The sequence below is a fragment of the Lathyrus oleraceus genome, chromosome 1 (assembly GCF_024323335.1).
Source record: "Lathyrus oleraceus cultivar Zhongwan6 chromosome 1, CAAS_Psat_ZW6_1.0, whole genome shotgun sequence".
In the NCBI taxonomy this organism is placed as follows: Eukaryota; Viridiplantae; Streptophyta; class Magnoliopsida; order Fabales; family Fabaceae; genus Lathyrus; species Lathyrus oleraceus.
This window is the reverse complement of record NC_066579.1, coordinates 442769202-442781167: the sequence shown is the minus strand read 5'-3', so window position 1 is coordinate 442781167 and position 11966 is coordinate 442769202.

Sequence of the window (11966 nt, the reverse complement as noted above, 5' to 3'; positions counted from 1 at the left end):
GCTTTGATTGCAAAAACATCCAATTATTTTTGATAAAGAATCTTTGCATTTTAACACATACAGGTTCCTTCCAATGCATGTTTATAAGATTGAAAGCTTGAAATCTTATTTGGAAGGTTGAGTGACCCAAGTGTTGAAATCTTGACACGCCTGGGGCACGGTTTTATCTAACGATCTGTTTTGCAGGAACTGTTAGATACTTTTCACTCCCTTGCAGGTTGTGATGTGGAAGCTTTGACAAGAGAAATCCCCAGAGAGTCCGGTCAGGGACGAGTGTATGAAAAATGACGAAGACGTTGCGGCGTACGACGATCCTTGATTTTAATCAAGAAGACTCTTCAAAATCGGAAGATTGGAAAGTCTGTAGAAATTCCCTGCAGAGTCCGATCAGGAACGAATGGGTAGAAGAAGCAGTGAGTGACGTTGAGGCGTACGACGATCCTTGGGAATTAATCAAGAAGACTCTTCAAAGTCGGAAAATTGAAATTTCTGTATAACTCCCAAGAGTACGTTCTCGTCGAGCGCGGAGCGATTTGGAATACAAGATGATGGAGCAGAAAAGGTCCAGACGAGTCTGGGAACTTTCAAAAGTGGAAAGCTGATACGAGATTGGGAGGTGGATACCGTGGTTCGACGAGTCGACGGGTGTTCTGTACCAACTTTTCTCATTTCCTCAGCTAGGTCCCCAAGCAGAGTCATAAGACTAGCTCCCCAGCAGATCCAATGTCTGTGAGCTTCTCCAGCCGAGTCAGGAAGGTTATCCCCGGCAGGTTTACAATGGTGTTTCCTCAGCAGCCAGGCCAGAAGGTTGTTATCCCCGAGTGGAGCGGGTCTTTTTCAAAGAAATATATCTCCAGCAGTTCCCCGAGTGGAGTGGGTTCTTTTCAAAGAAATATATCTCCAGCAGTTCCCCGAGTGGAGCGGGTCTTTTTCAAAGAAATATATCTCCAGCAGTTCCCCGAGTGGAGCGGGTTCTTTTCAAAGAAATATATCTCCAGCAGTTCCCCGAGTGGAGCGGGTTCTTTTCAAAGAAATATATCTCCAGCAGTTCCCCGAGTGGAGCGGGTTTCAACGAAATATATCTCCAGTAGTGTTCATCCTACCAGTGGATTGGACAAGTTCCCGTAGCGGACAGATTTCTGCATCCCCAGCTGAGTTGATTCTACATATGGATTGCATGGATTGTCCCCGGCGGAGTAGCATTCGTTTCCCTAGCAGGGTCAGGATGGTTATCCCCAGCAGGTTTCAGATCGATGCTTTCCCAGTCGTCACGACTGGAGGTTGCTGTTTCCCCAGCGGAGTATCTGTGGGCATTTCCCCAGTGAAGTTGCCAGGTGTCTGTGAGGGTTCTCCAAGCAAGGTGGGGATGTATATCCCCAGCAAGTCAAAGATTGTTGTATCCCCACAGAGTGCATTGGTGGTTCTTATCCCCAGCAAATTCCCGAGCGGATTGGGTACAAAGGAGGTTTCCCCAGCAAGGGTTGCCTATTTCCCAGCAGCAGTGCTATTCCCCAGCAGGGTGGAGTTGGAGCAATGGCGAGTTCCTCAGCAGAGTGTCTCGTGCTTCCCAGAAGAGTCCCTTGAGGGGGATATTTTTTATGCATTCATCATGTAAATAAGCATATCATATTGCATAGAAAAAATAAATAATCGCGTAGCATTTCCATAATTATGGAGCATTACGCAGAAAAATCAATCATGCATCATTGCAAGCATAGGCTAGTCTCAAGCCGTGGTTACCGTTTGAGATATGGTTCTGCCAGTGGGTGAAGATGCTACTCGAGCCGTGATTACCGTTTGAGGAGTGGTTTCACTAGTTGGAAAATCATCAGTATTGCAAGTATCAGTTACTCGGGCCGTGGTTACCGCTTGGGATTTGTTGTACCCCAGTAGTACGATACTGGATGAGTTTTTCCGTCGGACAGAGATGGAAATAAAATCAGAAGATGTTACTTGGATAAGTTCAACATCGTGACGCGATCAGCGCGATTCAAGCCGTGGATACCGCTTGATATTTGGTTTCACCGGATGGTGAAGATGTTACTTGGATAAGTTCAACATCGTGACGCGATCAGCGCGATTCAAGCCGTGGATACCGCTTGATATTTGGTTTCACCGGATGGTGAAGATGTTACTTGGATAAGTTCAACATCGTGACGCGATCAGCGCGATTCAAGCCGTGGATACCGCTTGATATTTGGTTTCACCGGATGGTGAAGATGTTACTTGGATAAGTTCAACATCGTGACGCGATCAGCGCGATTCAAGCCGTGGATACCGCTTGATATTTGGTTTCACCGGATGGTGAAGATGTTACTTGGATAAGTTCAACATCGTGACGCGATCAGCGCGATTCAAGCCGTGGATACCGCTTGATATTTGGTTTCACCGGATGGTGAAGATGTTACTTGGATAAGTTCAACATCGTGACGCGATCAGCGCGACTCAAGCCGTGGATACCGCTTGATATTTGGTTTCACCGGATGGTGAAGATGGTACTTGGATAAGTTCAACATCATGACGCGTTCAGCGTGACTCAAGCCGTGGTTACCGCTTGAAGGTTTGGTTTCACCGGATGGTGAAGATGTTACTTGGATAAGTTCAACATCGTGACGCGATCAGCGCGATTCTGGGGTTCAAATGGAGATGGAGTTGAAGATTACATCCGGGATGAGGTCCTTAGGATTATCTTCTGTTCATGTGTCACCTTAGGCTTTGGCGGATGCCAGTGGAGGTCGTTATAGGTGTCTTCTGAGGAAGAGATACACATGCTACCTTCCGTTGTGAAGGGTTACCCTCTGACATGTCGCCCTCAGAGTGGTTTGGTGTTAGTTCCGTCGTTGCCAGCGGAATTATCACGTGAGATTGGAGAAAAGGAGGTGCTGAGGCATTTCCTGGGGTTCAAACGGAGAAAAGGAAATGTGGAGACATTTTCTGGAGATGGGGTTCAAATGGAGAAAGGGAGATGTTGCGACATTTTCTGGAGAACGGGGTTCATTCTGGCGATCGAGAGTTATCGTCAGGCGACTGGGGTTCAAACTGGAGATGGGGTTCATTATTTTGGCAAAGAAGGAGTGCTGAGGCATTTTCCGGGGTTCAAATGCAGAGATCCGAGGATCATTTGCGCAAAGAGAAAAATTGCGGGGTTCAAGAAAATGAAAAAGAAAAGAAGAAAATTTCGGGGTTCAAGAAAAGCATGAAGAGAATGATAATCCCGAGTGGATGTGTGGTGTTCAGACCATGGTTATCCCTGAGTTACCATTTATTTTGGTATCCAGGTCGACGTTGTTCAGAGTTTGTTTCTTCGCCGATGCTGACAGGCGTTAATTATATCTAATCAGAGTGCAAATTGTTCGTTTGTTCTTGGTATTCAATCACTCTTCATCCTGATCATCCGAAAGCCGAGGCTATTTCGTATGGACAGGTTCACAGTGGATTGAATAGGGGCAGCTGTAACACCCAAAAATTTGCCCTCCTCTCCTGGGACTAGCATTAACATATTTGCATATCATCTTAGGACTTTAGGCATTTCATATTGCATATCATGTGGTTACAGTGTGCAAGCTATCTTCCCAAGTCTTGATCAGAAGATGAGGAAGTCAGGAAATGCAAGCCTAGGGTTTTATTGACTGATCATGGCCATCTGAGGATTGGGTTGTGAATTAGGGTTGTATGATTCCCAAGGGTATTGGTCTTCATCTTGATTGAAGTGATACATCATCATCATCATGGTTGGATGTCATCAGAAGATTGAAGAAGATTCCTTGAGATTAGGGTTTTGACCACTGGTCAACCCTAATCAGTTGCATTGGGCCAATCAGGGCTGGATCAGGAGATGAGGTTTCTGATGGTTATGGGGTTCATTTTGTGATTATATTGTGCCTATTGAGGCTAGGGTTTCACCTTTGAGCCATTTCAGTTGGAAGTTGGGGTTCAAATTGATCTATGCATTGCCAGATTCATCTATCAGATGAAAAGTCAACTGTGGTCAACTGTACATGATTTGATGGATGTGGAGGTGGAAATGAGTTAGACACACTTCATTCATGTTGGAACAAGTGTTAAATGATATCTCAAAGCTTAAGAATGAAGAAAATCAAGTCAGGACAAAAACTGCCAAAAATAGAAAGTGACTTGTAACTGAAGTTTCCAAAAATGGAAAGTTTTTGACCTCAAAAACAAATGTCCAAGGGAGCTTCAAATGAAAAATTGTTCAACATGAAAGTTGTAGATCTTGTTCTCACCTTTCCAAAAAGTCCAAGAACTTGAAATTCCCATGTATGGTTGGAAAGTTATGGCTCAGTGAATTTCAGAAAAGACCCGTAATCAGGAGGCCATAACTACCACATACTTTGTCCAAATTGCAAGTTCTTTATATGCACAAACTCCATTTGACATGTACTTTGAGGGTGCATCATTGGATTTGTTCAAAATTGGCCAAGGCAAAAAGTCACTTTTCAACTGGACAGCTGAATTGGGTCAGGGGCAAAATTGTCCAAATGTCAAAATAATTGGAATTTTTGAATGGGACTTTTTCCAACACCTCAGGAATGGCATTTTAAGTGTGTTTGAATATTCATTTCATGGCTAAGGCATGTAAATTGGATTTTGGCTTGGAAAATGAAATGCTAAAATTGGACATTTTGCAAATACAAGGTGAAATTGAGAAATACTCCACCAATTGGAATGAAACAAGTTTCTACAGTCCACATATGATATTTAGAAGGTGTATGTGCTGTCACTGAGGTGGCATGAGCTGTCTAAAGGAATTGACCATTTTGCCCTCACTTACAAAATTACCATTTCACTTAACATGTCAAAATTGCTAATTAGGTGGATTAAGCTTGGATTAAGTGCACATATATATTCATAATCATTGGTTAATCATAACAGAAAGTTGCATTTCCCAAAGTTGGATCTAGAAACTCTCCAAATTCTCAAAATTCTCTCAAGAACACAAAGCTTCGATTTCAAGTTTCTTCCTCATTCTTCAACCAAATCTCACGATTTTTGTTGCATTGGACTCACATCATCATCTACACCAACTGTTTTGGAAGATTGGAGTGAAAAGCTTGGCCAATCGCAACTGTTCAAGAACACCTCAACAATGGCAAATTCGAATTAAGAGCTCTAGGATCAATATCAATTGGAACTGGACGCATCATTCAACTTCCTAAAGCTATTGGTGCAACTGTTTATGGAGAAAAGCACATGAGGAGCATCAAATCGTGACTGCCATTACAGGTTTGAGGTTTTTCGAATCTCATGAAATGTTCCATTCTCATATGCGTTAGAAAGAGTATGTTATGTAGGTCATGGATATGTGCTTGGTTTTGTGAATGGATGCCTGTAGCGTGAGAGATCTAGATTTAAAGTTACGAACATAAACCCTAGGTTGCTTGATTCGTGTGATAGAGGAACAATTAGGACGAATAGATTGGATATTTGGATTGTATGTGGAAAGACGAGTTCAACGAGTATAGGCTTGTCCATTTTCATTGACTTTCGTTGTTCTTCATTTTTTTCAAATTCTGGAAATGTGTCGCTTGAAGAAGATGAGAATAAGTGTGTTTGATCCGAAAAGTGGTTTGAATTTTCAAAATTTGTGTTTCCCGCTCCCGCTTAAAAGATTTACAATTATGCCACTGTAATTTTAATTAATTATTAAAAATTCATATGATCTTGAAAAATTCATTAAAAATAGTAAAAAAATCAGAAAATTATGGAAATTTTTTTTTTGACTTCCTTGGTTTGTGTAGGATTTTTTTGACCTATTGGTCAAAGTTGTGCTTGGCAAATATTTTATTTGACCTAGGCTTGTTTCACATGTATCCATTTTTGACACATTTTACCATTTGGTTCATGAAATGCTCATAGTGTTAAATAAATTCTTGAAAATTTTTGTGATGATTGTGGACTCATTGATGTTCATTTATATGTAAATTTCATGCATTTTTGATACCTGGTCAATGAGCAGCAAATTCTGGAACTTAGGTGTGACAATTTGTGTCACACCTCATTATGTCAACTTGCTGGATTTTTTTGAGTGACCTATACTTGTTGGATTAATGTGAAATTTTGCATGATGGCTGATTAACATGTCAATATGCTATGTGAATTTTTGTGGAATTTTATGTGGCATTTTCAAATTGATTGCTATTTTTCATCTCTGGTGATCATTTATGCAAGCTCATGTGACATAGGTTGGTAGATTGATTGGGAAATGCTCATATGGTACTGTATAATCATAAAATTTGACATGCATGAACTAGACACATGTTAGGACCTCCCTGTTTTGGTCTCATCCATTTCTTTTTTGTTTTCAATGAGATATGAATTTTTGAAGTGGATGTATGCATTGATGGTGTGAATTGAAGCATGAAATTGTATCTGTTTTTGATGATTTTCATTGACATGGTTCCATTTGCCCAATTGAGCTCAAATTTGACATGGTAGACCTTGATTATCCCTTGTTTAGGTGTATTTAATTTGAGAATTTTTGGATTTATTTTGATAGGGATTTGAATGCAATACTTCTGTTTGTATGCTTTGATGCTTCCTTTGAACCAATATGGATTGTTTTGTGCATGAATTGGATATGGTGGATGATATAAACATGAGACCAAGGATGTTTGCTCTTGTTTGACTCTAATTTGAGATTGGTTGATGAATGCCTTGCTGTTTAGGGATTTTTTCTTGCTTTGGACCCTAGGCTTGGCCTAGTGGTCTAGTTGCTAATGTTTGCTTGATTTTTCAGGATCAAAGGCATAAGGCACATGGAGAATGATTCAAATTAACTTTAATTGATGTTGTTGATGTTTGTACACTAACATAATTGTATTTTGTAGGTTGTGAAGCATAGGCTTGAGCCTTGGCTTGCTTTGTTTGTGCATAGCTTGTATAGTTTGTCTGATTGAACTTGCTGTTTGGTTTTGTCTGTCTGAGTACTAACTGTGTTTGATTGTTTCCAGGTACTTTAGTTGCTCAGTTCCTTGTGAACTATTGCTTTGCTTTGCTTAAGCAACTTGCATTGAGGTAGGTCCTCTTGACTTCATGTAGTCTGGAGACCCGGCTGTTACCGGGCCGGGCAAATAAATGTCTGAAGTCCTCCTTAAGAGGCGATGATTGTGTTTGTTTATTTTTAAGCCCAAGCAGGTGAAAGTCCTTTAAATAAGGCAATTGGTGGAAGGTAGGGGTATGCAGCCTACCCCCCACTATTCAGTTGAGTCTTCTCCTTGCTCCCATTACATGGTTGTAGCATTGAGATCAAAAGCCCAAGATCTGTGCAGTGCACATTGAGTCAGAGTCTCCGAGTATAGAAGGGTCCCCCCATTCTGGACCCATGCTCATTTGTCAGCTCTCCCTGGTTAGGGATAAGAGCTGTGAGGTCTCATCCTCACTTCATCCTTTCATCTGCTTCACCTTAGCCTCGTAATGGCAAGGTTAAGAGCAAACCCAGCCCGTACAGACGACTTGCTGAGGCAGTCAAACCTATTGTGTGAGCCCCTTGTTTGGCTATAGTGCGTGTTATGTGGATATCTGATTGACATGCTTGTTTGAGATACCTGTTCTCATTTGATGATATATGATTGTATGCTTGTGTGCTAGCTTCTTTCCTGGTTAGGTTAGTTTGCTTATGCAAGTAGGATAGAAAACCGAACTTAGGGTGACTTTGCATGACAACATTAGGCTCGAGTCTCAGCTCCCTAGTGTCGTGTTTTCCCCGGTTTCTGGTTAGCAATTTAGTCCCTTTCAGGGGAACTACATCGCCCTGATCCTTGTTCCAGACAAGGTATGTAGGCAGGTGGTCGTGCGAGACCACTCCGGGCAACCTTTTTTCTTTTTTGCGTGCGTTTACTTGTTATCTGATTATGTGTGTTTGGCTCGGATGCCGACGTAAGCCCAGTGATTGGCAGTCGGGCTCCACGTTTGCCGTTTTGTACATGTTTTGGTTCGGATGCTGACGTAATTCCATCCAGTGGTTGTCGGGCTCCATGTTTGCCACCCTTGTTTGTTTTTGTTGTTTTGTGTTGTTTGGCGTGCGTAAGCCAAACTACAGAGGCTCTGATTCTTGTTCCAGACAAGATATGTAGGCATAAGGTGCGATACCTTATCGAGCTCCCTTCTCCTAACCCCACCTGCGTTCCCCGTGTGTGTGTGTGATGTTTAGCAACCTATTCTTTATTCTAGGACGTGGATCCCGTCGAGTACGACGGACGTGAGGGGTGCTAATACCTTCCCCTTGCGTAACCGACTCCCTTACCCTTTCTCTTTGGTCGCGAGACCATGTCTTTCCAGGTTTCTCTGAGCATTTCCTTTCCCTATCTTGGGATAAATAACGTTTAGTGGCGGCTCTGTGTGTTTTTATTTTCGAGCCTCGCCGATTGGTTTTTTCGCAGGATGCGACACCGGGAAGGGTAGCCATGTTTCGAAAACTTCATCCTTGTTGTTGTTCATGTGGGACACTCTGGGATTTTCTTGCCTATAGTAAAGTGCCCAATTGACATAGTCTGCCAAAGCCCAGACCTTGTCTGGAAAACCTCTTGCAAAGTCCAATCCCCATTGGTAAAACCACTACTAAGCTCAGCTCATGTCTGGTGATTCCTACCCCTATCTATCAAATCCAAGAAACCAGTTAAACGCTCGTCGTCTATCACTTTTCCAATACTCGTCCTATTGATATCCCTGCACTCGTTAGTGTCTATCCTTCTTTCCTTTTTTCAATACTCGTCTGTATTAATCTCCAACACTCATCCATGTTGGTCCCTCTTTTTTCAATACTCGTTTATATTGATCTCCAACACTCGTCCGTGTTGGTCCTTTTTTTTTCAATACTTGTCTGTATTGATCTCTAGCACTCGTCCATGTTGGTCCCTCTTTTCTCAATACTCGTCTGTATTAATCTCCAACGCTCATCTGTGTTAGTCCTTTTTTTCCAGTACTCGTCTGTATTGATCTTCAATACTCGTCCATGTTGGCCCCTCCTTTTCCAATACTCATTTGTATTGATATCCCAGACTCGTCCGTGTTGGTCCCTCTTTTTCAATACTCGTCTGTATTGGTTGTCAACACACGTCTGTGTTAAAACGTTTTTCCAATACTCGTCTGTATTGGTCGCCGACACTCGTCTGTGTTAAACCCTTTTTTTAATACTCGTCTGAATTGATACACCCGTTATGTTAAACTTTTTTCCCAATACTCGTCTGTATTGGTCATCAACACTTATTTATGTTAAAACATTTTTTCCAATACTCGTCTGTATTGGTCCCTAACACTCGTTTGTGTTATACGTTTTCCAATAGGTTCAACTCTTGAACAATAGGTTTCCCAATAATCAGGCCTCACTGTAATCCCACCAGATTACTATTCTAAAAAATAAAATTTATTTAAATAATTATATTACAGCTCAAATTGAGTAAAGATATGTTATTACTCAACAACTCTAAAATCAACCAAAATTCTCAAAACATCTCAAAAATGTTATTATATTCTTTATAACTCAACAAAGTTCTCAAAGAACTCAAAAATAAATCAACAACAACCCTTAACTCTCAAAATGACTCTAGAGTATCCAAAAGTACTCTAAAGTGATCAAAATGCTCTACTGACAACTCTTCATAGATGATAACTCTATTAAGCCTAACGACTGGCTGTTTAACTCAAATTACTCAAAATTGACCCAAAGGTCAAAAATGTCAAAAATTGCTCAAAAAGCAGCAAGAAACCTCCGAAATTGAAATTGTTGTAAAACACCGCGACATGCCGCCTTAGGAACCGCAGTCGCGTGGCACCCTCTTGCTGCAGATCCGCGCGGTCGCGTCCCCTGCAGTGTGACCCATCTCTGACGCAGCAACGCCATTGACGTGATACTGAACTCTGGTTGCCTCCATCACGGTGTCGCACGGCCTCGACTCCATGATCGTGAGATCGCCGATCAACGCCATCGCGACGCTTGAGCCGCGCGACCCCAAATTCTCGTCTCCAACCGTTTTCGCATGACCCGCTTTAAACTCAATTTTTCAATTCTTTTAATTTTCAATAAAAGTTTCCAGTTTTTCAAAAATTAGGTTGTTTTGACCTTTGGAAATTTTTTGGAAAAATACCGATCGCATAATTTGACCAAAATCATAGATATACACCAAAATCTCATTACATCACAATTCACATCAACACATCGCATAATAATATATTACATCAATATATGTATATTATCATCATTAACAAATCATATGGTGATCATATGGGATATATCCCAAATCCCATTTGGTCACCACAGTAACACAAATAAATAAAACTATTTATTTGATCGATGTCAATGGGGTTTTGCGCAAACCCCATTTGACCAACACGGTAACCCACATAAACAAACATATTGATTCAATCGATGCCAATGGGGATTTTTCTAAACTCGATTTGGCCAAACATATTACAGGATTACAAGAAATTGAAGAAAGTACTAAAGTTACTCATGACGCTGATGGGAGGGTAATGACCCCTCACCATCCTAGCTGCCTAATAATCACTCATAAGTAAAGCAATTATCCTCCTCTTACCTCGAAATTGAAGCTTTCACTCTCCTACAATCGCTTCTCAAAACTTTGTGTATTCCCTATTCCTACGATCTGCCGCTTTCCAATTTTTTAATTTTCTTTCACGTACCCTAACTCACCCCCTCACTTTAGAATTTATATTAACTTAAATTATTACAATTGGGCTTCACACCCCTCTCACTCACACTCCCTTATAACTCTGAATTTCTAATGTAAAAACTCAATTTTCATTTTATTCCAAAAAAAAAAAACTAAATAAAACATAACACCTTTATTTTATTTAAATAAAAATTGCACTTAAAGATTTAATAAAAATTCCTACTATTATGAATTATTTCAAATAATTCTAATTACTCCAATTATTATTAAAATTATCTAATTAGCTCTAATATTTTAAATAAATCCTATTTTATTTCTCCGCTCTTGAACTATATATTCTCAGCAATTATTAAATTACTAAAATATCTCTAAATCCCTCAAACACCAAAATAACTAAGAATAAATTAAATAAATAAAATAACACACCTATAAACACTCCAATAATTTAATAAATATTACTTTAAAAAGTCAGGGTGTTACAAGTGTCGTGGAGTAGATGACACATTTCATCAACAAGCTAAAAACACCAACGAGAATGCTTATAGATGTCTCAGCTGGAGGTACATTTAGAGCAAAGAATGAAGATGAGGTAAAGATACTGATCAAGAATATGTGTCAAAATGAGTATCGTTCGAATGATCGAGTGGTGAAACAAAAGGGTGATCTTGTAGTTGATTCGAACACAACATTATTAGCTCAAATGGAGGTACTTTCTAAACAGTTAGTTGCATCTCAACTCGGTCAAGAAAATGGGATTCGAGTTCAAACACTCAAGTGTAATTTTTATGGGGAAGAACATGATAATGGCTATTGTGTACCATAGGGAGATACAGAAGAGGCATAATATGTTGGAAATTTTCAAAGAGGTAATTCTTATTCTAATAGTAATAATGCAGGTTGGAATAATCAACCAAATTCAGTTGGAGTAACAACTATGGAGTTCCCCATGTTCCTCAAGAACCAAAACAAATGGAACCATCTTAACTTTAAGAAGCCTTAACCAACTTCATGAAAGCTACTCAGTCAAGTTTTGAGAAGGTGAATAAATCGCAAGCAACTTAGAGAGAGATGGAACAAGATCATATCCTAATGAAAAAGAACACTGAAGAGTCTATAAATAACTTAGAGATGCAAATTGCTCAATTGTCTCGACAAATGGAAACACAAGCTAATTCAAGTGGAGGATTCATAGGTAACACTATGGATAAACTGAAAAATGAAATATGTAAGGCCATCGAGTTGAAAAACATAGTGGTGCCTTTTGAACTAAGATTTAGTGAGGAAAAGAAAGAATCGACCGAAGTTAAGAAAAGGAGT